Below are 23,404 nucleotides of genomic sequence, written 5' to 3' on the forward strand. Positions count from 1 at the left end.
AAAATACACACAATCTGAACTGCAAGTATCTGAAAGGTACTTTAGCCTAATTAAAGTACCTTTCACTTGTTAACTTATTGACATATTGTTAACTTATTAACTTATTGACATATTGTTAACTGATTAACTTATTGACATATTGTTAACTTATTAACTTATTGACATATTGTTTGAATTAACTTCTTTAAAACAATTAATATTATCTGCAAATTAAGCTCTTTCAGCTTAATTTGCTGAGAGCTATACTGCCATTTTCTCTGGTATAACCCACAGATAATCATTGTTTTCATAATGGTTCCCATTAATGGGAAAAACATTATAACGAATGTACATATTTTCTTATCAGTTATGTCTTTATTATTTTAAGAAGAAAATTACAAATCCAGTTTGGTGTTTCTTCAAATTCACCGGAAGATATCATTCGAAGTTTATATTACCAGCTGTTATTCTTTGTCTATTCTGTAAATGTCTACTTTGTTGAAGGTTCAAGGAGAAAGGTGAGTGGGGGGGGGAGAGAGAGAGGGAGAGAGAGAGAGAGAGAGAGAGAGAGAGAGAGAGAGAGAGAGAGAGAGAGAGAGAGAGAGAGAGAATATATATATTTTTTTATTATTTTGTGAAAATTTTCCTGTTAAAGGTTAAAATGAGAAAGCAAACAAAATTTTTGACCATAAGGATCATTCTATGCTGAGTAAAGACAGAGGCCGGAGCACTCGGCACTAAAGAATGGTCTCAACTTCAATTTAGCGATAAATACTATTATCCACTGTCTGCCGAATTGCTAATATCTTTTTAAATTATATAGAATCACCTAAACATGCAAATCTGCTATACATTTAAAAATCCAAGATACTGCCAGGATTAGGATACTGAGTTGAAATATCCCCCTACAATCCTATAGTATTTTACTACATCGGACAAAGACGGCCCACTTCTTGGGGTTAAAGGCACACATAATGATTGCAATATGTTTAAATAGAAGTTTTAACTTCCACAAACACCACTTGGTTGATTAGTCAGACAAAATACATTATTCACAGTCCAGTTGAAGCTTACTAATTAGAGCCACCTTTCAGCTGATGAGAAGCCAGTATCTTTCAAATAACTGTCTTGATAGTGTCTCAGATTTTTAAAGGTAGATAGAGAAATCACCCATTCAGATGGTGCTATGCAACATAAAAAGGGTATTAATAACTTAGACAGAATGATCATTTATGATATTTGTCTCTAAGTTGAACATAAACCTGAAGATCACTGCTGAATATGGAACTTGGTCTTCAGTGGAAGCAAAATGATTGTCAATCAAAAATCAAATAATAAAGAATACAAATCTCATTTGATTTTAACTACTGGCTTGAAATATCCCACAGCAATCCTATAATAACAAATGAGGTAGGGGGGGGGAAATCATGGCCTAATTAATATAAAGGCCTTTTACTGAGGTCAAAAGCAAGACAGAGTAAAGTTGTTGCTGGTACCGAGAAAATGGGGAAATGAACCTTGAAGAAATTAAATAACACAGCCACATTAACTATCTCTGTTAACTTTTTTCAGGTTTAACCATTTGGATGGTGCAGCAAGAATTTTACTGCATGACATAATTTTTTTTTAAAACCATTAATGCTATCTACTAATTGAGAAATAAAAATGACCAGCCGTAATACTGACACACCAAAATCCTGATAGGTTATAATACCCTCTTAATATCAAGAAATAAAAATCCTGACAAGCTATAATACCAATAATACAATTACTGGACCACTTATAATACTAGATTTAAAAATTCTAAAAAGTCTATATCTAGGAGTTTTTTTTGAAGATCATTGTTCTCACTTATTTTTTTATGAAACCCCAAGCACGAGAGATATTAGAACCTATAGTACTTAGTACCGTGCTTGGGTTGGAGGTTGAGAAGACGAAAGAAGATATTTGTTGACATTGGACTTGAACTTCTGTAGACTGTAATTTTCAGGAAATACGTATGTAGGAAGGTTGTTCCAGAAAATGGCAGTTGAATAATTAATTAAGGAAGATGAAAAGCTGGTTTCATGAGTTTGAAGTTGGACAGTAAATGGATGTTGGCTGGTGGCGGCACATGTTCGGACTGTTTTGAAAGAGAGCAGGAATTCTAGAAGCCAATTCAGAAGAACAGTGCACATGGAAATATCTGTAGAAAAGGCATGCAGCAGAAACAGTACGTCTATGAGACAGCGAGTGAAGAAACTCTGTTATAGATGAGTCATTAATTAACCTACCTGCCCTCTTCTAAATGGAATCTAGAAGCCTGAGAGAGGTTTTGGGGGCACAACCCCAGATGTGGGAACAATATTACATGGTAGGGCATATTTGCAATTTGTACAGAGGGAACAGCTGTTTTTGAAGAAAAGTAACGCCGAGAGCGAAAGAGAAAAACCAAGATTTTTAGATGCAGAGGAAGCAATATTTGTAATGTGCTTGTGCCAAGAGAGATTAGAAGTCATGGTAATCCCCAAAAGAGATATACAGTGAAACTTCTCCTAACGGACACCTCCCGTTAACGGATATCTCTCTACAACGGACATTTTCAAATTCCCCAACTCACCTCTATTGGTTTTAACGTGTTTGCAGCTTCTGTCTAGCGGATATTCTCTGTAACGGACGCCGACAGGCAATCTGCACTGTTTCGTTTAGATTAGCACTTAATTTGATCTCCCCATAACAAACAGAGGGCGAGCTTACGGCCCTTTTCTAGGAACTTTTCTTCCACGCATTGCCTCAATCATGTGTTTATTTTCTATTTCCGATTCTCTGAATTTTATCAAGGTTTACGTCACGGTTCTAAACCCTTTTTCAAGAATTTTAAGGCACATGTAAAACTTCTGATGAATTCGGTGTGTGCAGGGGGTGGGGATATGGTCGGCCTTTCGTCTTTTCAGTTTCAGTTTTCAGTTTTGTTCAGTGTCATGTGAAGTCTTCTCGTAAACATTTAACTTTAAAAGATAAAGTCGAACTCATTAATGCAAATGATCGGCAAAAAAATAGCGTTCGCAATCTCGCTGCAAAATTCAAAATCGGGAAGGCGCAGGTAAGCGACATCCTAAAGGGAAAAAAAATGAACTGCTCAAACAATTTTGGCAACACGTAAATGATCAGGTTCAAAATCATTCCCGTAAACTGTTGGACTTCAAATTGACAATGTTACGTATGAGTGGTTTTGTCGCGAACGTGCTAAAAAAATTCCCATTAATGGGCCTATTATTAGGGAAAAGGCTTTGGAGGTTGCGAAATCTATGGGAGTAAATGAGTTCAAAGCTTCTGTGGGATGGCTAGATAAGTTCAAAACTCGGCATAAAATTTCTTGGAAAACCGTAAGTGGTGAAGGTGGATCTGTTGATACTGGGGTTGTAACAGAGTGGACCGTCAAATTGGAAGATTTATGTCGTGATTTTGAAGCGAAACAGGGTTGTTTTTTAAAGCTCTTCCTGAAAAAACAATGAGTCTAAAAAACGAAAAGTGCCAGGGCGGAAAAATTTCTAAGGAACGCTTGACTGTACTATTGTGTACAAATATGCTGGGAGACTTTGAACAACCTCTTGTTATAGGAAAACCACAAAATCCTCGTTGTTTCAAGGGCATAAAGTTGAATCTTTTGAATGTTGACTGGAAGTCTAATAAAAAAGCGTGGATGACACGAGATATCATGAGCGAATGGATAAGTCACTTTAACCAAAACATGATTCGTCAAAACAGAAAAATTATCCTTTTCATGGATAATGCTGCATCTCATCCGCACATTGAATTGTCCAACATTCAAATCGTTTTTCTGCCACCAAACACATCTGCAGAGTGTCAGCCCTTGGATCAAGGGATAATAAAAAATTTTAAACTTCACTACAGAAAACGTGTTTTAAGACATCTCATTGCAAACATGAACGATGTAACATGTGCGAGTGACCTTGCAAAGAAAATCAGCATCCTAGATGCGATTCAATGGATTTCCTCTTCAGTAAACCAATTAGAAAACAAACTGTCATGAACTGTTTTGTAAAGTCTAGCTTCTCAAACGCAAAAATTGAAGTTGTGAACAGCAATGTGGAGCATCAAGAAGAACAAGAACTTCAACATCTATTGATAATGTACGATACTTCCGCTACAAGTGACCCTGGCTACAAAGATATAGACTCGAACCTCACTACAGAAGATGGTGCTCTAGATATCAACGACATTATCATCTATATTTTTCAAGAAGTTCCCCATGAGGATGAAGAAATGGAAGGAGGTCATTCTGTCGAAGAACATATTAACGACGAACCACCGATGAAAATAGAAGCGCTCATACAAATCAATCGTTTAAAAAAATGTTTTTCGCCGCTGAAGAAGATACTGAAGGACTTTCGATGGTTTCTTCACTCCAAACAAATGTTGAAAACAAAATTATCAGCCGGAAGAAGATGCAGAAGAAAATAAATGATTACTGTATGTATTTTTCTTAAGATAAAGTCATAATATGCATAGCACAATTGTATGTATATTATTTACAAAAATATTGTTCAAAATCTGTATATATTTTAATTTAATTTTACATTAAACGTTTAACGATTTTTTTTTTTTTTTTTTTTGTCTCCCTCAGACTTCTTGTTAGCGGACACTTCTCTCTAACGGACACATTTTCGTTCCCCATGGCTGTCCGTTAAATGGAAGTTTTACTGTATTAACTTGCCTAGATATTGGAGTGTCACCAAAGTTAAGCATAGGAGCAGAAGAATCCTTTTTGCGAGATATAAGACAAGACTTAGTTTTAGAAGGATCGAAATCAACTAAGTTGTCTATCCCCCACTGGAGAATTACCTGCAGATAGGCATTTAAGGAATTGGTAGTGGATATTCAAGAAGTTGAAACTGATTGAGCAGGGCAAGGATTCTCGAAATGGAAAGTAGAATGCAATTTGCCATCATCGGCAAAACTATGGATAGGATTTCCAGTCAATGGAAGAAGGTCATTAATATACAAGAGGAAAAGAGTGGGAGAAAGAACAACCTTGGGGGACACCAGCATTAGTGGAGAAGTTAGAAGACAGAGAGCCATCTACCATCAACCTCAGTGAGCGATCAGAGAGAAAACTAGATAACCAATTACAAAAAACAGTTGGAAAACCATAAGATGGAAGCTTATTTAGAAGACCTTTATGCCAACAATGATCGAATGCCTTTGAGATGTCAAGAGCAACTGCTTGTGTTTCACCAAACTTTTCCATTGAATATGTCCATAAATGGATAACATAAGCCAGAATATCACCAGTGGATCAACACTGACGGAATCCATACTGGCAATCAATGATCAGACAGAAGGTTTCTAGGTAGTTTAAGAGTTGGCGGTTAATTGATTTCTCCATTACTTTAGAAAGAGTAGAAGTAATTGCAATGGGACGATAATTGGATGGGAGGGATTTGTCACCCTTTTTAGGAACTGGCTAGATATGAGCAAATTTCCAAGCAGAAGGAAAAACACCTTTGGAATAAGAGAGTGAAAAAGGCGGCAAAGAACAGGAGTAAGTTCAGGAGCACAGGTTTTGAGAACAAGTGGAGAAATACCATCGGCACCTGGAGCTTTCTTAGCATCAAGATTTTTTTAAAATCCTTCTGACATCATTGACCACTGGAGGCATTGAATGGAGGGTGTTGGGAATGGTGGGAGGTGTTTTACTAAGATCATTAATACATGAGTTGGAAGAAAAATGGGATGCTAGCAGGTCAGCTTTATCCTTGGCTGGAGTGACAACAGAACCATGTTTTGACAGAGGTGGGAGCAGAGATGGGCAAAAGTTGCGGCCAATATCTTTGGCAAGAGACCAGATGCTCGGCTACCATTAGGGCAAGAATCAAGTTTTCTACTCTTAGCCTGTTCAAAATCTAGTTTGGACTGATTAATAACTGCTTTACAATTGCTCGGAGCTTTAGTGTAGGCAGAAAATGAAACTGAAGAATTAGAAACAAGCCAATTACGATATGCAACATTCTTCTCTTGAACAGCCTTAGCACATTTATTAGAAAACAAGGTTTAGATAATGGACGAAATTTTAAAGTGGAGTTTGGAATAAAGGATTCCATTCCTATAAGAATAATTTCACTGACACTATCTGAGCAGACATTAACATCAGAAGTTTTGAAACAGTAATCCGAACAAGGAAAAGAAGAAAAGAAATCTCTCAGGTCATCCCATTTTGCATTCTTGTAAAGCCAAACAATACGAGGTTGGGAATAGCCATGAGATAAAGGCTCCATTGGAGAAGAGACAATCACCAAGTTGTGATCTGAAGTGCCTAAAGGACCTCTCACTTCGATCGTGTACTTAGAAGGGTTGTTTGTGAGAAAAAAATCAAGCGTGTTGGCCGTATGGTTAGGATTGTCCCCTACTCTTGTAGGTAAATGACCAATCTGTGTAAGGTCATTAGTAATTGCAAAAGCCTCAGCATCTCGACCAGTTGGTTCAGTGTGACTAGAAAATAGAAGCCAGCTGGAGTTGTGAACATTAAAATCACCAAGGAAAATTACCTCACTGTTAGGAATGTTGGACTGGAGAAAGTCAAGTTGCAAAGAGAGGAAGTCAAAGGGATCCAAGTGATTAGTGCAGTTGGGAAAATGGTAAAGACAGATGAATTTGACACAATGAGGTAGAGAGATTTTAAGCCAGAGAAGATCGAAAAGAGGAGATTCCAAATTACCAAGTCTCTGACAGGGAATGTTGGAATGGACATATGCACAAGTACCACCTTTGAGGCAAAAGGAATCATACAGTGAATAATTTGGGCAACTGAAATGAGCAGTAGTTGAATCAACTTATAACTGAGATTCTGTCAGAAAAAGTACATGGGGTTTGGCAGACTGCAAGTGGAAATGGACATTGTTGATATCAGAATTGAGACCACATATATTTGTGAAATGAACTAGGAAGTGTTTGGGAGGTTTAGATCTTTTTGCAGATAAACTTACTCTATTAGTTTGACAATTCATGGTGTATTCAATAGTAAGGAAAAGTGGGAGGGGGACATGCTGTATGAAGTAATGAAATTTTTGGATACGGTGTACACATGGTAAGAATATACCCAGATACTTGACATAACGTGACCTCGACAATGGCCCCGCATACACACTCCCTCCACTCGGACTCCCTCCAGTCACTATCCGGCAGAGTAGAGGTAGCAAGATTATACACTAGCTGATCTGGAAGCTTCCTAGAGAGTTACCAATAAGTTTGGTCTGGTGTACTAACTAGTGGCCGGCCTACAAACACCATTTTAGAGCTGTACCCTAGAAATGAAAGGTAGATTGGATCTCGCCATGATGTCCATCATAACCTCAAAGTCATCAGTCATACTGCATGATGGAAGAGATAGGGAAGGGTTGACCGGAACTTAGCTCGGGAGGCTAAATATGGGTTCCACCACTTCACGCCTCCAATAAGCAAAGTGGTGGTATTGCACTGGTTGATGAGAGTCATCTACCACCTAGTATTGCCTAGTAACACAGAGGGGCAGCATTGCTCCATGTGGTGTCGATACCACTCCTCAAACCCTGCCTACATTGGTTCACACCTAGGTGGTCACCCACAGTGTGCCTATGCATGGAGGTTATACCAGGATTACTAACAGTCCCACCATTGTGAAGGTGCAAGCAGAGGATCTGGCTGTCACAGGCCATCAGGACTTCAACAAAATTGGGTCCACTTGACTTGAATGTCACCCACGTATCAGTTCCCTCAGCGTTTTAGACTCCCAGGTAGCAAGTACAGCTTGTCTGGCATATCTGAGAGAATGTCTGTGACAACCTCAAGGACCTAATTGAATATCTGTTGGATACCGTTTTGAAAAATCTGTTGAAAATGGATTATAAGAGGTAGGGAAGTGGGAAGGCAGACCTATATAAAAGCATGCACAAAATAAAACTCATTAGTTCATCCTGCTTTTTGAAATAGGCAAAATTTGTGAAATCGTTCCATCTCAAAACAGGAACAACAAAATTAACATAAGTGGATATCAGACAAACAAGTTAGGACAAAGCATCATTTTAGTTCATAGTAAATCACCAAAGTCGAATCACTGAACTAAAATGATGCTTAACACCAACTTGTTCATCTAATCAATTTCCCACAGTCTGAAGCTTTCCGTTTTAAATCCTTTTAGTACATAAGTGGATATTTAATAGTAAAAGACAAACATTACAAAGATATTTATTATTGGTGTTTTGAAAGAAGAAAATCAGAAGACTGTAAAGGTAGATCAATGACAAAATATTTGAATGGGCTACACTATGATTAGAAGTTTGTGAATCATAATCATGCTCCAGAATCGAGTGCTGCCACTGTTACAAAAATCATTGGGCACACTGCTGTGTCAAATTATTCAAACCGACAGCGCTGACATCCCTCAACAGATTCAGATGAATATGCCATCAAAAAACACTCTCCATAAGAAAATAAAATCAGTGAGAAAAGCTGAACGACCAGCAGAGTCACAATCATTGGACAAAATGGACATTCCAATTGTTCTGCATGAAACATTAAATGGTGAGTTATTTCTGGTTAGAGATTCTGGAAAGGAAAGAATTTTGATTTTTCCAACAAAAGTAAATGTTCAGTGTTTATCACAGGCTCAATATTCGACTATGGATAGTACATTCAAAACTGTTCCCAAAATTTTGTTATCAGCTTTATACAATACATGCACCAGTTGGTTCTGGAAATGATTGAATTCTATCATTATCTTATGGTGTTAATTACCAGCAAGAGTGAAGAAAGTTATAAATGTTTATTTCAAGATTTGATTGACTTTGCTGAAGAAAATGAAACTGAACTGAAGCAATAGACAATATTAACTGATCAACATACATGAATTGATTGCAATAAATGCTTCTAAAAGTGAATGTCTTGATATATCAAACAAAGTTTATTTCTTCCATCTGGGGCAGTGTGGTTGGAGAGAGATTCAAGCAAGGAGATTGGGATCTCAATACAGCACTGGTGAAAGATTTTAGTTTCATGCTGTGTCATTTGTTTGCCTTAGCATTTATTCCATCTGATGAAATTCCTAAAGCATTCAACATTCTGAATCCTTTTTTTTTTTTATGAAAACCCCAAACACGAAAGGTGTCAAAACCTATAGTACTAAGTACCGTGCATGGGTTGGAGGAGAAGTATGGGGGGAGATGCCGGAAATTTTGCTCAAGAGACTAAACATGGGTTTCACCACTTCAAGCCTCCAATAAGCAAAGTGGTGGTATTTCACCGGTTGATGAAAGTCATCTACCACCTTTGTGCCAAAAGAAGCTAATAATGTGATTGAGTGGTTTGAAAACAATTATATTTGTGAAAGACAGTATTTGCATAATGGTACTGCTGTTTGTGCCATGCCATTGTTTTCTCCAATTTTGTGGTCCTTGTATGACTCCACAGAACTAGGAATTCCTTGAACCCAAAATATTACTGAAACTTGGCACAGAAGATGGGAGAACATTATAGGACGATTGCACATCATTAGATTCACAACAGCAAGTAGATAACAAGGTCGGTAACCATCATTCACAGCAGCAAGTAGATAACCAAGTTGAATGCATTACAGTGCAGTGAACCATGTCCAAAATGAAAGAGGTTACAATCGATCAAGAAACAAAAATTTTTACAGTTGTGAATGATTGTGTAAATCAATTATTAAAATAAAAATATTATTAATTAGAATGAAATTCTAATCAATAACATTTTTAAATTAAGTTAATTTAGTGTTTAGTAAATTACAATTATATATTTTATTCATAAATATGACATTTAAATATTTAATTATTTTAAATAATTGACAACATTTAATGTATATATATGCTACTTATGTAATTTTGCAAAAACATACAATACTTGTAACATATGTGTTTCATATGAACTTAAAACCCGTGTAAATATAAAACTATCAATTATATTTGCTGTTATTAAGAGAGTATTACAATTGTTGATATTATACCATATTGGGATTTTGCATCGTCTGGATTATTTTTTGTTGGGGAATTACAGCTGTCAGCATTATGGCTGTCAAGATTATGACCCAAACCCAATATAAATATCTCTGGAAATGAAATAATTTAGTATAAGTATTAGTAATGACAAGAAAGCAAGCTTATACAGCAAAGCCGAAAAAAAAAAAAAAAAAAAAAACACTTCCTAACATATCACTTGTTCCCTCTAATAGACTGTAATTCCTCAATCAACTACCCACTAGCTAAAGGAAAATTTACACATATCAATCCAGTAACAATCCTTTCTCAATTTGAGTTTATGCCTCATCATTATTATTTGGTTTTTAGGAGCATTAACAACTAAGGCCATATTACTCCGGGATATGCGGTGGTCTTTCCCTGACCTTTCCGCATCCTCCGTATTTGGTGGTGACGGGCTCGAACCCCGGTCTAATCAAGAAGCATGTGCTACGCACTGCTGCTCCTTCCCATCTGGCTACGGAGGCGCCTTATGCCTTATCGTGTGCATGTGTGTCATCTGAGAAAGAGGAGGGATTCCATCAGCATTGTTACCCAATGTTGATGGAATTCTTACCTTTCTTGGTAAGAGCAGCATTTTCTTCTTCTCACCAATCCTGTTGCCTTTCTCTAGACCCATTCCAGCAGATCCACATCCTTCCTAAAATGAGGCCTCCATACCTATAGGCAGACTCAAGTAATTATTTCCTTATATAACAGGATTAACAACCTCCTTATCAATACTGACAAAATTGCTGCATATCATAGACAACAACCCATTTTTGTTCTGACAGCCTATCTGCTCTGCTCAGAGAACTTCATACCCTAGGTCTTTTTCATTGTGCACAACCTTGAGTGTCAGTAGGGATCGCAAATTAACATACAACACAGTTGGTAAGTTAATTCGGGATTCCTGCTACCCATATGAAGTAACTTATATTTATTGATGTGAAACTTCAATTGCCACTTCTCATCCCATCTGCCTAATTTATGTTGCAGTAGCACCCCTGATTAATGTGATTAAACACCATGCCAACTTAGACATCAGGCCAGATTTGCCTTCATCACTATCATTAATAAATACTGAAAACAACAACGGGGCCAGCACTGAACTATGCAGGACTCCACTAATAACATTTGTCGAAGAAGAGCAGTATCCACTGATAATTACTCTTATGTCTTTTCCCACTCAACACCCATTTATCCACAGCAATAACTCACCCCTGTTGCTGTTATTGGCTGTATCAAAGAACGTCCTTCAACAAATACAGCAAAATTAATTATCAGCAAGTTGTATATAGATAGGTTTATATAATTACATTTTCACATTATATGTTTATATTTTATTTTATTTTTCCAAAAATTGTTGCACTTAAACACAATATCATCATATTGGGGCACCTCTGCCAATTCTACTAGAGGGTTGCCTATGCCAACCATTAACATTAACAGTCCATTTTCCTGTTGATAGCCACTGTGGTTGTAAGTGGTCTCCTTAGCTAAACTTACTATATCAGGTTGTTTAATATTACTAAAAAAAAAAAAAATGTGTGTGTGTGTGTGGGTATGTAATATTACCAATAATTTGGTGCCTCCGTAGCCAGGAGCAGCAGTGTGTAGCACACACACACACACACACACACACTTCTTGATTAGACCGGTTTGAGCCCGTGACCACCAAATACGGAGGATGCGGAAAAGGTCAGGGAATGACCACCACATATCCCCGGAGCAATATGGCCTTAGTTGCAAATGCTCCTTAAAACCACATAACAACAATAACAACCAATAATTTGCAGAAAAAATGAAATAATGTGCCAACTGAGAAGATATATTTTGTACAATTAGCACACATGCAAGCACACACACATGTATATATGATCCCCCCCACCCCATGAACAATTTCTGAGAAGGCATTTCTCAACCTGGATAGCCTGGTACGCTATATGAAAGATATATAATATTGCAAACTAATTCTTATTAATGACTTAATAATGACTATTTGCTTAATCTAATTCAATATTCCTAATGATCAAAGAATATCTAATGAGGGAGTGGTTATTTCTAATCCTATTTAAAAAAAACTATTTTAACCAAACTCAGCTTTAGCTAACATTACTCTATATTTCTTGCTTAGCCTTAATGACCTACAAATTATTGAAATTACAGCATTTTTAACCACATACAACTATTTTCCTTATCAACACATAACTATAATTTATAGGGCCATCACCAGTGTCAATAATTGCTAAAGGCAAGTACAGCAGACCCTAATTATCACGTGGTTCACTTTACACTGATTTGCTATAATGCTCTTCTTATATTATAACCTGTATCTCACTATAACGTTGTCACAACTCACTATAATGCTGTTTAACCAGCATACAATTGAATTTTTGAAGTGAATTCTTTTATAGATTGAATTTTTGACATGTTTAACGAAACATTTCATCTGGTGTAGTCGATAGCATGAGAATGAATAGCAAAATAGCATTAAAATGTTTCCCATGTTGACCTGAGAAATTTTCCCATTGCTAATTTAGTTGCAGTACAGTGATTTTTTATGTAGTTTCTAGATCAACATTTGAAAAATTATCGAGTTAAGGAATATGCAGTACTGCTTGTAATAATATTTGCATTATATGCATTTATCCAAAGTCTAGTCATCACTCATTACAGTGTTAGACATCGTCTATAACAGACAGTTTACTTGAACATTGTATCATAATTAATAACACAGTTACATTTTCAGAGTTAATAATGGGGGATAAGAATGAAAAAGCAACAAAGTCTGGAAGTGGTATACAAAGGTAAGAAAAAGACTGTTTGAAAATTAAATTAGACGTTTTGTACCGATATTTTTGAGACAGCCTGTATACATCCCATGGATTTTCTATTGTTGTTAGCATTAGTAGAGACATACGATGCAAGAAAGCAAGCTTATGCAGCATCAGCCAAAAAAAAACTCCCATTTCACCCCTTCATTCATTCCAAATGCCTCTCCAGCTCAGCCTTAAATTTATTTAGGCTATCAACTTCCACAACAAAAGATGCAAGCCTGTTCCACCAATCAACTACCTGCTGGCTAAAGGGGCGCCTCCATAGCCAGGTTGGAAGGAGCAGCAGTGTGTAGCACACGCTTCTTGATTAGACCGGGGTTCGAGCCCATCACCTCCAAATACGGAGGATGCAAGAAGGCCAGGGAATGACCACCGCATATCCCTGGGCAATATGGCCTTAGTTGCTAATGCTCCTAAAAACCAAATAACAACAACAACAGCTGGCTAAAGGCAAATTTCAGCACATCTGTTCTACAACTGTCTTTTCTCAATTTGAAACTGTGCCCCCCCTCAGGTTCTTAATCTGAGCAAGAGGAAGAATCTCATCAGCATTCAGCTTGCTCAACCCATTCAAGGTCTTATACACCTCAATCAGATCAACTCGCAGGTGCCTACTCTCCAGGCGTTGCAATTTGCAGAACTTATGCTTAAGTTGCGGTGCTGGGCCCATTGTTGTTTTGTGTATTCATCAATGATATTGATGAGGGTATATCAGGATTAATGTCCAAGTTTGCAGATGACAGAAAGGTTGGCAGGGTTGTTAACAACAGTAAAGACAGTATCCTACTCCAACTGGATATAGACAAGTTGGGCAAATGGGCTGAGAAGTGGCAACTGAAGTTTAACATTGACAAATTCAAAGTACTGCATATGGGTAGCAATAACCCAAGAGACAACAGTGTGGTAATACACTCAGGGAAGTGGAAAGTGAAAAAGACCTGGGGGTAATTGTGCAGTCAAATATGAAGTTTGCTGAAGAGTGCAGATGGGCTGCCAGGGCAGGTCATGGAGTCTTGTCAATGATATACATAGGAATTTTGCTAGCAGGGACAGGCATGTCATTATTCCATTGTACAAGGCAATGGTCAGGCCACACCTAGAGTACTGTGTATAGGTCTGGAGGCTTCATTTTAGGAAGGACCTTGAGTTGCTGGAACGAATACAAAGAAGGGCAACAAGATTGGTGAGGGGAACAAAGGGGTGCTCTTACCAAGAAAAGCTTAAGTTCTGCAAATTGCAGCACCTGGAGAGTAGGTACCTGCAAGGTGATCTGATTGAGGTGTACAAGGCCTTGAATGGGTTGAGCAAGCTGAGTGCTGATGGAGCCGACTAGGCTAGCCGAGTGGGTAAAGTGCCTGCCTGGCAAACCAAAGGTCGCAGGTTCAAATCCCGCCTCAGGCTTGGATATCACGATGGTGCCGCACTATCCGGTTGGATCTCACAGCCACGATACACGAAGGAAGCAGAAAAAAACTGGTTCCTTCATGTATTGCTCACATCATACAATAAAAAAAGGGGGGGGGGGCTGATGGGATTCTTCCTCTTGCTTAGATTAAGAACCTGAGGGGGGACATAGATTTAAACTGAGGAAAGACAGTTGTAGAACAGATGTGTAGAAATCTGTCTTTAGCCAGCGGTTGATTGGTGAAACAGACTTCCACCTTTTGTTGTGGAAGTTGATATCCTAAATAAATTTAAACAGAGTGGACAGGCATTTGGAACATATGGAGGGGTGAAATGGGAGGGTTTTTTTTTTTTTTTTTTTTTTGCTGATGCTGCATAAGCTTGCTTTCTTGCATCGTATTCCTCTACTAATGCTAATGCCAAGTGATACATATCCCTTATTTACTTTTACTTATTACTGAATACATCATGAATACTTAAACTAATTCAACCACTGCTCAGTTATACTAACCATTTGCTGTACAGTTCCTTTTGCTTCAAAGGTGGTACTTGTGCATATGTCTCCTCTGATATTCCATTTCAGAAACTTAGTAATTTGGAATCTCCTCTGAATTTAATTTAAGCTAAAGTTAAATAATATTAGCTTAACAGTTCTGATAGCCTGCTACCTATTAATCCCATTTGGAGCTTACATCATCAACCTGTTTTAACATTCAACAACATGTACTGTATCAGCACTTGTCTCCCACTGGCCTTTTGTAATTGTGATTGACAAGGAAGGCAGCATTTACTAATATAATGATGAGGGTGGGGCATTTTGGCTTGTATTTCTTATCAGCAACACTAAGTTTTGAGTTAAAAATGCATAATTTAATTTCTTTGAAAATAAATTTTTAATAATATTAGTTTTTGAACTTAATGAACTTTTAAGTTATTTTATTAATCTTTATTGCTTTCTCAACTGGGAGAAGGTATTATCTATGAGCACTATCATATAGATTTCTGAAATGAAAACCAAAAATAAAGTTTGCTTGCTTTATTATTATTTTCGTGACTAACTGAACAATTACAGCAAAATATTCTTGTGTGTTTATCATGGCCATATTCATTAACGATATTAAGAAAAATTTGCAGAATTTTTTTAAAATTACAATTTTAACATAGGTTTACTTTTTTTTTTTTTTTTTTCAAAAAACAAAAGACAAAAAAAAATGGTGTTTCTTGGAAAAAATGGAGAAACTCTATAGTACCAACTCTAGCATGACAGTGAGATAATGATGAAATTAGACTGAGTAAAAAGAGAAATTCCAATCATGAATCCAGAGAGTTGGCAATTACAGAATAATGAAAACTTTTAATGCAGTCTGAATGATGAACCAAAGTCAACACTCAAACCAATATGTGGAGTGCTAACATGTGGAGAATATTATCCCAATATCAGCAATATAATGCAAGCCACAGCGAAATTTGCATTGGATGGGTGACTAACATTAAGATAATATACTGTGTAATAAATTTGAGCTATTGTTCAGTAGGTGGAATATTTTTAATAATGAAAATTTCACCTTCATTTTACTATCCTAGGTACCTTATTCATTTTACTGACCTGGGTACCAAGTTACCAAACTCTGCAGCCCTCAAATTCAAAATAATCTCACCATTGATACATACAGTGCAATTGTGACTTCTTATCACATATTATGAGATATTATGATATTAGATATTACGGTATTTTTCTTATTTCATTTTAATTTTTAAGTGAGAATTTAAAACTTCTTTAGTGCTCTCTTTTGATATTTGTGTGACTTAATTTTCAATTTAAATCACAAATATACAGTATATATTCATAATACAGTATATGCTCCAATCACATCTTGACAGATGCAGACTAACAGCAAGGAATAATTTGTCCAGACACAAAAAGTCAGAAGATGATCAAAGATCATGATCTTGATTGGATATTGCAAATTGCCTAGGGAAGTCAATTGGTTCCTCTTTACTGCATGCTGCACTGGTGGTTGGAGAGGGCAAGGAAGAGGATGTGTGACTCATTCTCCCCTCCGGTACCACTGTTCCACTTAGACCACCATTTGGTACAGATTCCTGTTCCATCTTGGATTTTTTTCATGATGATTTTTTAAATACCATAAGGGATAGTGTTAATTTGTGGTTCTTGTCAGGCAGTACTGCTAGATCTATTGTGACCACTGTGGAAGATAGTTATCCAAGAAAGGGGAGGGAAACAATTGTGATCTCCAGAGACATGGACAATGGGGAGATGAATGGAGGAGTTAAGTTTTAGTTTAAATTAATTAATCTAAACTAATGAATTAATTAATTAAAACTAATGAATTAATTATGTAAGTTATTATCAGACTCTTTAGGTCAGAATGGATATGTTCCAAACCATGAGAAGGCATCAACTCAGTATAAGATCATTCCACATAAGGACAACCAACGCAACACCATTATTTTTTGGATACATTTATTCTGGACATAATCCCTCCCCCCCCCCCAAAAAAAAAGCAAATTTGGGAATGGAATACCCACCTGCCCATACAGCTGAAAATGTAAACCCAGAATTTGGGAGAATTAACTTCCAGACCTGTTGAAACCCTCCAACTTAATTCTGAACTTAATAAGCAGAAACTAACTAACACCTTAATAAGCAGACCACTGACATCCAATTTTTTTTTTATAAATCTTCTGAACAATTCAGAAGATTTATATAAAAAAAAAAAAAAAAGAAGCATGCAGCAGAAACTGACTATAAGAGAGAGAGTGGAGAAACTTTGCAAGAATCAGGTCATTAATTAACCTGCCTTCTTTTGAATAGAGTCCAGAAGCTTTAGAGAGGATTTGGAGGCACTACCCCAATATGGGAACAGCATGGCAAGATATATTTCATATTTGTATAGAGTGAGTCGAAAAGTAATGCTGAGATTGAAAAAGAAATTTCTGGCTAGAAATCTGAATGTTATCAAAGGTAAGCATAAGAGCAATAGATCTCTTCTGCCTGAAATAAGACAAGACTGAGTTTTGTAAAGGATTGAAGTAAACGAAGTTTTCTTCACCCCATTGGAAAATTACCTAGGGATTGGCATTTAAGGAATGACAGTGTATATTTGAGAAGTGTAAACTGTTTGTGCACCCATTTAAATGGGTGCACATATCTCTGCTTATTACATGCACATTTAAGTCTAAAAAAATTAAAACTATGTGTATATATTAGATCCTTTCATTCAGTTAATATAACAATGAAATAATTTCATTTCAGTTAATATAGCAAGGGAAATGAGAGAGAAAAAACTGAACTTCATGGAAACACCAGTATTAATAGATAAGTCAAAAGACAGGGTTGTTAACAACAGTAAACTACCATCATCTACCATCAATTGCATGGAGTTGAGAGAAAACTGGATACCCAATTGTACAGTTTGCAGTGTATAAGATGGTAGATTATTTAGAAGAACTTCATGCCAAACATAATAAAAAGCATTGAAAATGTCAAGAGAAGCTGCTTAAGTTTCACCAAATATTTCCAGTACATTTGTCAAAGTCAATACATCACTGGTGGATTCACACTGAAAAATCCTTATTTGTGATCAGTAATCAAATGAAAAGTTTTGACATATGAGGATCATCCCAGAAGTACTGAACAAAAGCAGTTAATTTTAAATGAATTCATTTTATAACATAATTTACATTAAAAACTTTTTCAAGGTGGTCTCCTTCATGCCTTATGATTACTTCCCAACTTTCCTGTTAGTTTTGAATGTCATTTAAATATCTGTTGAATTTAAGCTGCCAGATGCATTGGAACATGGCTGCACTTAACACATCTAAAGGCAGAAATCATGTCTACACAACAGCACCTTGAGCTTACAGAATAGATTGTAATTACAAGGACTCATATTAGAATTATAAAGGGGATGAGACAGTGCTTCCTACTTGTAATTGATGAAAAAAGAAAAGCTGTACAGACTGTATGATGTTCAATGCCTTCACTGACGTGACTACAGCACACCAGCTTTCAACGTCTGGCTGCTTCTGACAAATTTTTCAAGTGCAATTTTTGACAAAGAATGTTGCATAGTAGTCGTAGTAGTTTCTAGTTACTGACCTACCAAATAGCATATGATTAGCTGCAATAATGCTCTCATAATCAGCAAACATGATGACCATTTGTTTCACCTTTGATTGTTGCTGGCAACATTAGAGAACTGTGGCAAAGAAGAATGCTTCCACTGAGCTAATTGAAACTTCTGCAGCTCAGGTTCAAGTTGCACATCCATGTCTCATTAAATGTCAACAATGTGTTTTTAAAAGCCTTCACCTTGTTGTTGGTAATGAGCACGTAATTGTGATGCAATTTCTTGTTAACAGTACACACGAATTACTGTACATTGTAATTTTCAGGAAATAAGTATGAACGGAGATTGTTCCAGAAAACAGAAACTGAAGGAATAATTGAGGAAGAAGAAAGGTTGGTTCTTTGAGTTTGAAGTTGGACAGTAACAGAATTCCAACTGACTGCAGCATGTGTTCAGAGTGATTTGAAAGAGAGAGAGAGAGAGAGAGAGAGAGAGAGAGAGAGAGAGAGAGAGAGAGAGGAGAGAGAGAGAGAGAGAGAGAGAGAGCAGGAATTACAGAAGCCAAATCAGAAAAACAGCACCCATGGAAGTATCTATAGAAAAGACATGCAGCAGAAACAGAATGTCTAGGAGAAAGAGCCTTTGTTAGAGATGGGTTATTAATTAATCTAACTGCCCACTTTTGAATGGAGTTTAGAAGCCTGAGAGAGAGAGGTTCTGGGGGTACAACATCAGATGTGGAAACAATATTTCATGGTACGGTAGATATGAGACATGTGCAAAGTGAGTACCTGTTTGGAAGAAGAGTAATACAAAGAGCAAAAGAGAAAACCCAGATTTTTAGAAGCAGAGGAAGCAATATTTGGTCCTTGAGGTTGTCATAGACATTCTCTCAGATATGCCAGACAAGCTGTACTTGCTACCTGGGAGACTAAAACGCTGATGAATTCGGGTATCATTCAAGTCAAGTGGACCCAATTTCGGGGAATTCCGGATGGTAAGTGACAGCCAAATCCTCTGCTTGCGCGTTCAGGATGGTGTGACTGTTAGTAATCCTACGTATAACCTCCATTCATAAGCACACTGTGAGTGACCACCCAAGTGTGAACCAATGTAAGCAGGGGTCAAGATGTGGCACCCACACCACAGGGAGGAATGCCACCACTCTGTGTTACTAGGCAATACTAGGTGGTAGATAACTCTCATCAACCGGTGCAATACCACCACTTTGCTAACTGGAGGCTTGAAGTGGCGGAACCCATGTTTAGTCTCCAGAGCTAAGTTCCAGTCAACCCTCCTACATCTCTTCCATCATGCAGTATTACTGATGACCCTTGAGGTTATGACGGAAATCATGGCGACATCCAATCTTCCTTACGTTTCGAGGATACAGCTCTAAAACAGTGTTTGCAGGCCGGCTACTTGTTAGTACACCAGACCGAACCTACTGGTAACTCTTTAGGAGGCTTCCGGTCAGCTAGTGTATAATCTTGCTACCTCTACTCTGCCAGATAGTGACTGGAGGGAGTCCGAATAGTTTGTATGCAGGGGGAGGGGGGTTTGAGGCCAGGTTATGTCAAGTATCTGGGTATATTCTTCCCATGCGTACTTCATATCCAAAAATTTCATTATTTCATACAGCATGTCCCCCCCACCCACTTTTTCTTACTAGTGAATACACCATGAATTGTAAAACTAATAGAGTAAGCTTATCTGCGAAAATATCTGAACCTTCCAAACACTTCCTAGTTCATTTCACAAATACACGTGGTCTCAATGATGTCCATTTCCACTTGCAGTCTGCAAAACACCACATACTTTTTCTGACAGAATCTCAGTTTTCGGTTGAATCAACTACTGCTCATCTCAGTTGCCCAAATTATTTGCTGTATGATTCCTTTCACCTCAAAGGTAGTAGTTGTGCATATGTCCATTCCAATATTCCCTGTCAGAGACTGGTAATTTGGAATCTCCTCTTCTCAATCTTCTCTGGCTTAAAATCTCTCTACCTCATTCTGTCAAATTCATCTGTTGTCTCTACCATTTTCCCAACTCCACTAATCACTTGGAGCTCTTTTACTTCCTATCTATGCAACTTGACTTTCTCCAGTCTAACTTTCCAAACAGTCAGATAATTTTCCTTGGTGATTTTAATGTTCACAACTCCAGCTGGCTTTCATTTCCTAGTCGCACTGACCCAGCTGGTCGAGATGCTGAGGCTTTTGCAATTACTAATGATCTTGCACAGATTGTTCATTTACCTACAAGAATAGGGGACAGTCCTAACCATACAGCCAACACACTTGATCTTTTTCGCAAAAACAACCCTTATAAGTACACTGTCGAAGTGAGTAGTCCTTTAGGTACCTCAGATCACAACTTGGTGATTGTCTCTTCTCCAATGGAGCCTTTATTTCACACCTATTCTCCACCTGATACTGTTTGGCATTAAAAGAATGCAAAATGGGATGCGAGATTTCTTCTCTTCTTTTCCTTGGTCAGATTACTGTTTCAAAACTTCTGATGTCAACATTTGCTCAGATCGTGTCAGTGAAATTATTCTTGCAGGAATGGAATCCTTTATTTTGCTCTCCACTTCAAAATCTCGTCCTAATCAAAACCTTAGTTTTCCAATAAATGTGCTAAGGCTGTTCAAGAGAAGAACGTTGCATATTGTAATTGGCTTGTTTCCAATTCTTCAGTTTCATTTTCTGAATACACCAACGCTCACAACAATTGTAAAGCAGTTATTAATCAGTCCAAACTAGAATTTGAACAGGCTAAGAGTAGAAAACTTGCTTCTTGCCCTAATGATAGCCGAGCCTTCTGGTCTCTTTCCAAAGCTATTGGCCGCAACTTTTGCCCATCTCTACTCCCACCTCTGTCAAAACCAGATAGTTCTGTTGTCACTTCAGCCAAGGATAAAGCTGACCTGCTAGCATCCCATTTTTCTTCGAACTCGTGTATTAATGATCTTGGTAAAACACCCCCACCATTCCCAACATGTTCCATTCAATGTCCCCTGTGGTCTTCATCAAAAGGATTTTGACAAATCTGGATGCTAACAAAGCTACAGGTCCTGATGGTATTTTTCCCTTGTTCTCAAAACCTGTGTTCCTGAACTTACAACTGTTCTTTGTTGTCTTTTTTCACTTTCTAATTCCAAAAGCATTTTTCCTTCTTCTTGGAAATTTGCTCATATCCAGCCTGTTGCTAAAAAGGGGGAAAAATCCCTCCCACCCAATTATCGTCCCATTGCAATTACCTTCTACTCTTTCTAAAGTAATGGAGAAATCAATTAACTTTTAAACTATCTAGAAACTTTCTGTCTGATCAACGATCGCCAGTATAAATTCCATCAGTGTCGATTCACTGGTGGATCGACACTGATCCAACAATGAATCCACCAGTTAGGCAAAGACAACTTAGTTTCGATCATGTTTGGCATAAAGTTCTTCTAAACAAGCTTCTATCTTATGGTTTGCCAACTGTTTTTGTAATTGGTTATCCAGTTTAATCTCTGATTGCTCACTGGGGGGTGACAGTAGATGGCTCTCTGTCTTCTAACTTCTCCATTAATGCTGGTGTCCCCCAAGGTTCAGTTCTTTCTCCCACTCTTTTCCTCTTGTATATTAATGACCTTCTTCCATTGACTGGATATCCTATCCATAGTTTTGCCAATGATAGTACATTGCATTCCACTTTCCATTTTGAGAAACCTTGCCCTGCTCAATCAGTTTCAACTTTTCTCGAATATCCACTACCAATTCCTTAAATGCCGATCTCCAGGTAATTCTCCAGTGGAGCAAAGACAACTTAGTTGATTTCAATCCTTCTAAAACTCAGTCTTGTCTTATATCTCGCAAAAAGGACTCTTCTGCTCCTATGCTTATCTTTGGTGACACTCCGATTTCTAGGCAAGTTAATATATCTCTTTTGGGGATTACCATGACTTCTAATCTCTCTTGGCACAAGCACATTACAAATATTGCTTCCTCTGCATCTAAAAAACTTGGTTTTCTCTTTCACTCTCAGTGTCACTTTTCTTCCAAACAGCTGTTCACTCTGTACAAATCGCAAATCCGCCCTACCATGGAATATTTTTCCCACTCTGGGGTGGTGGCCCCAAAACCTCTCTCAGGCTTCTAGATTCCATTCAGAAGAGGGCAGTTAGGTTAATTAATGACTCCGCTCTAACAGAGTCTGTCCACTCGCTGTCTCATAGATGTACTGTTTCTGCTGCATGCCTTTTCTACAGATACTTCCATGGGCACCGTTCTTCTGAATTGGCTTCTATAATTCCCACTCTCTCTTTCAAAACAGTCCAAACATGTGCTGCCACCAGTCAACATCCATTTACTGTCCAACTTCAAACTCACAGAACCAACTTTTCATCTTCCTCGTTTATTCATTCAGCTGCCATTTTCTAGAACAACCTTCCTTCATATGTATTTCCTGAAAATTACAGTCTACAGAAGTTCAAGTCTAATGTCAACAAATATCTTCTTTCATCTTCTCAACCTCCAACCCAAGCACGGTACTAAGTACTGTAGGTTCTCATACCTCTCGTGTTTGGGGTTTTCGTAAAAAAAAAAATAATAATAAAATAAAATATTTGTGATGTGTTTTTGCCAAGAGAGATTAGATATAAGGTAATCCCTAATGGAGTTATGATATCTTGTCTAGAAATCTGAGTGTAATCGATGATAACCAAAGGAGCAGAACAATCCTTTTTGCGAGATATAAGATATGACCCAGTTTTAAAAGGATTGAAATCAATTAATTATATAAGTTACCTGAAGAGGGCATTTAAGGAATTGGTAGTGGATATTCAAGAAGTTTAAGCTGTTTGTGCATGACAAAGTTTCCCAAACTGGAAAGTAGAATGTAATGTACTATCATTATCAAAACAATGGATAGGATTTCCCATCAATGGGAGAACGTCATTAACGTATAAGAGGAAGAGAGTGGGATCTGAGGTGCCTAAAAGACCACTCACTCACCTTAACCATATACTTGGAAGGAAGACGCCTTCGTAGCCAGGTGGGAAGGAGAAGCAGTGCGTATTACACACTTC

The 23,404-nt window shown here is 37.5% G+C and overlaps 1 protein-coding gene across 3 annotated transcripts in view; it reads right to left on the bottom strand.

Annotated features, from left to right (window-relative positions):
- LOC150080668 (fibrillin-2-like) overlaps nt 1-23,404 on the bottom strand; it is a 1,460,049-nt gene that overhangs the window by 869,136 nt on the left and 567,509 nt on the right. The window lies entirely within an intron of this gene.

This window comes from Mastigoproctus giganteus, chromosome 9 (assembly GCF_048544385.1).
Source record: "Mastigoproctus giganteus isolate SK-2022 chromosome 9, ASM4854438v1, whole genome shotgun sequence".
In the NCBI taxonomy this organism is placed as follows: domain Eukaryota; kingdom Metazoa; phylum Arthropoda; class Arachnida; order Uropygi; family Thelyphonidae; genus Mastigoproctus; species Mastigoproctus giganteus.